The sequence below is a fragment of the Castor canadensis genome, chromosome 3, assembly GCF_047511655.1.
Source record: "Castor canadensis chromosome 3, mCasCan1.hap1v2, whole genome shotgun sequence".
In the NCBI taxonomy this organism is placed as follows: Eukaryota; Metazoa; Chordata; class Mammalia; order Rodentia; family Castoridae; genus Castor; species Castor canadensis.
The window spans coordinates 88117588-88121724 of record NC_133388.1 but is presented as its reverse complement, the minus strand read 5'-3'; positions in this window follow the sequence as shown (position 1 = coordinate 88121724).

Sequence of the window (4137 nt, the reverse complement as noted above, 5' to 3'; positions counted from 1 at the left end):
CCTTCCCTCAGAAGGTGGGGACCCTACCATGACTGTGCTGAGGTCACAGATGAAACCTACTCTAGCCACCCCAATCTGCAAGAGAATGCCATACCGGAACCTGACCTAACAGTGTTCTGTGACTACAGCAGCTTCACCCAAGGGGGGACTCGGAGAGCAGGCTACACAGTGACTATAAAAACCAAAGTACTGGAGACCAATGCCCTCCCACAAGGATGGTCAACTCAGCAGGTCAAGCTGTTTGCCTGATCTGAGCCTTAACATTAAGCCATGGAAAACACATCAACATCTACATTGACTCATGGTATGCCCTCGCCACAGTACGTATTCACAGGGCAATCTATAAGGAGAGAAGCCTGTGCACAGCTGTGGGAAAAACTATCAAAAATGAGGAGATTCTATACCTCCTGGAGGCAAATTTGGCTCCTGATACAGGTTGCTGTTTTGCACTGCAGGGGACACCAGAAGAGAAATGACTCAGTAACCCAAGGAAATCAATTGGTGGATGAGGCTGCTAAAATGGCAGCAATAAAGGAATACAAAGAAAATCCTACCCTAACTACAGTTGTGACTTCAGAGAAGCTCCATGCAGACTACTCAAAAGGGAAATAGAGTGGGCCAAACAGGAGAAGGCTAGCCAACTTAAAAGTGGCTGGTGGAGGCTCCCAGACAACTAGGTCTTCATTCCAGCAACGCTGGAAAGGTGACTGGTTTCAGAGTATCGCCAACTCATCCACTTGGTAAAAACAGCCCTAGAAAGTCTCCTCAAAAAAGGAATTCTATATCAGCCATTTGCCAGCACTTGCCAGTCAATCAGCGAGCAATGTATCAACTGTGCCAAGAATAACACCAAGTCTGTCCCTTGACCCCTACCTGGAATTCAAAGAACAGGGACAACTCCATTAGAGGACCTGGAGATAGACTTCACTGAAATTTCACCCATCAGAGGGTACAAGTACCTGCTGGTCATGGTCTGTACTTATTCTAGGTGGATCAATGCATTCCCATCCCAGACAGAGTGGAGTCAGGAAGCAGCAAAAGCCCTTTTGAGGGAAGTTGTTCCCAGTTTGGGCTTCCCCTAACCATTCACAGTGACAATGGACTGGCTTTTGTAGCAGAAGTCACTCAGACAATAACCCAAGCCCTAGGAATATCCTGGAAACTCCATACAGCTTAATGGCCTCAGAGTTCCGAGAAAGTGGAACAAATGAACTACACCCTAAAGGGGGCTCTAGCTAAATCCAGTCAAGAGACCTACCTCTCCTGGCCTGATCTTTTACCCTTGGCTCTCCTGCATGCCCACTGCACACCAGGAAGGCTCAGGCTTTCCCTGTTTGAACTAGTGTACAGCAGGCCACTTCCTTGCCTCGGAAGTTTCAGAGCTGATCTACATCAGATAGGGGATAAAACCATTGTTGAACAACTCCAAGCCTTAGGGACCACTCTTAGAGACCTACGAAAAGATACACTAGAGAGAACACTGATTCCCTTAGGAGACCCAGTCCACCCCTTCCAGGCAGGGGACTCTGTATAGGTAAATGACTGGAAAAAGGAACCCCTCAAACCTCAGTAGACAGGGCCATACATGGTAATACTAACCATTCCTACTCCCCTCAGAATTGCAGGTATTATTCCCTGGGTCCACCACTCCAGAGTGAAGAGGGCCTTTGACCCCAGTGAGATGCAGTCAATAGAGGGGTGGACCTCCAGACCAGATCCCAATCAACCTCTTCATCTCCATCTACATCAGGTGTCACTCTCCATCTGAACTCCCAACCTCCAGAGAACCAGAACACTGAGCCACTGAGGATCTCCAGCCCTGCTCCAATCACCCCGGAAGCTGACTGACTTGTCTATGCAAGGTGGAAGCTTGAGGAAAACTTCATGTGCCAGAAGCTGTTCTGGCCAGAGTCTGCCTGCTGACAATCCTCCTAACTATAGGGCTGGTGATTGTGACCCAGCAGATTGGGATTGGGGTTCTCGCTTGATGCTTGCCTATTGTTATCTGCCTATTATTGCTGGACTGTTAGCTGCCAAATGCCTTCTGCAATGACTTCCCCCAATCTCTCTATCTTAGGCCCTACAGTGATACTATCTTTCTCTCTGATCTTAAATTTATCCTGTCTAGTAACAGAGGAATCCTGTCTGATTATGGGGGGAGGGGGGGTTGATGGACCTTCCAACTCATACCCCTTGCCCCAACCCCAGGCCTCCCTTTAGCATCTGCCATCTGGGACAGGAGGACCCCTCAGGTTAAACTCCACTTTGATGGATGCCAGGTCTTTGACTCCTCCCCAGAAGCCCATAGGTGATGCCAATACCATGGCAAACTTGCTGGCCTTCCCCTTATGGCTGATATCTATATCTTTGGGGGGCCCATTCCCCAAACACCAACTACCTGTCTGCAGTTCTGCTCACAGGAGTGAGGTTGTGAGTCATGGGTAGCTATCTTCTCCAATGGGAAAATGTCATGCATGTGGAGCCTCAAGCCTCACAGTGACAGCCCCGATTTCCCTGACCTAAAACAACTACAATCATGTAAGCTGCTCTCATGCTCACTGCTTCCCCCTCAGTCTCACTGTCCAACAACCACATATCACCCTATGGGCAAATGAAGTTATCCTCTTGTTGGGGATATACCTTCCTCTTGGTACAGACCCCAGGCCAAGTTCATGATTAAATCTGTGTTCACTCCAACTCCTGTGATATCCTCCCAAGAGGATTCCTCCACTTGGTACCTTCTGGGGTCCCCAGCCTACACCTGACAAGATTCTGTAGCTCAGATTATGAAGTTAATTAATGCATCTTACCAGGCCCTCAACTATTCCGACTCCTCCCTGGCATCCAACTGCTGTATATGCATGAAGCCAGGACCCATTCAGTACACAGAAGTCATTCTCAACCAGTCTTTTATATAGTCCCCAGGAAAAGGGGAGGACCTACCCCTCCTGCCACCAATGTCCCTGTATGGAGACTCTTCCTTTCCCATTAAAAAAGCAGGCTGAATTTGCACCCCCTAAGCCAGGCATCTAGCTTGTAGTGAGGGGTCTTACATCTGTATGACCCCTGGTAACCAATCCTGTTTTGTTGTTAAACTCATACCCAACCCTTCTATCCTTTCTGGAAGCTGTGCCCATCTCGTATGTAAGACCCCAAAACACCAGCAGTGATCCCTGGTGGTAGCTGTGCCCTTCCTAATGGATTTGCTGGCCATGTCAGAAGCAGCCCTGGGCACCACAGGGCTCAGGACGTCACAAGTTCAATAGCAAGGGCTAGCCAAACAGCTCACTGAGGACTTCACCGCCCTCACCCAGTCTGTCCTGGTGTTACAGCAGCAACTTGACTTCCTGGCCTCAGTAGTACTTCAAAGGCAGCGAGGCTTTGATTTGCTCACTGCAGTGCAAAGGGGACTCTGCCTCTACCTCCAAGAGGAGTGCTGCTTTTATGCCAATGAATCTGGGGCAGTACAGGAAACACTGATCTGGCTCCAGAAGTGACTAGACCACCACAGAGAGGCCCTTCAGCAAACCACATGGTGGGACTCCTTGTCACAATGGTTTCCTTAGTTTGCCCCATTCATTGGCCCACTCTTAATGGTCCTGCTTTTTGTGGCCTTCGGGCCATGCACTCACTAGGGTTATCTCTGCCCAGATACCAGATCAAACTCCAAATTCTCCTCACCCCTTACCAGCCCTTGAGGACAATAAGTGTGATGATGCCCTCCAAGAGTCTTTCAGGCATCAACGGGGGGAATGTAAAAGGTAACATGGTGAACTAGCACTTTCTGCTGACAGCTCTCTCCTTCTTCTCCAACCCTGTAACCTGTTTTCACATGCACACCAAAGTTTCCTGCCACTAGCTGTCACATATACAGAAGTGACATATGTGGAAACAGGCTACTCAGCCACAAGTGCAGAAGTGATAAGGTATATAACTCCTGTGAAATGTGGGCTCAGGACTCAGACCTCTGGAGAGTACTCCACTGAGCCCACCAGCATGAATAAAACCTCTATTTCTTCAAGCCTCCGAGTGCCATTTGTTCTTCCTGATCTTGGTTTATTCCGGAACTCTCATAAAGCTGTACTAATTAATTCACATTCCTCACAAACAGCATGAGGTCTCCTCTTAAGAAGGGGA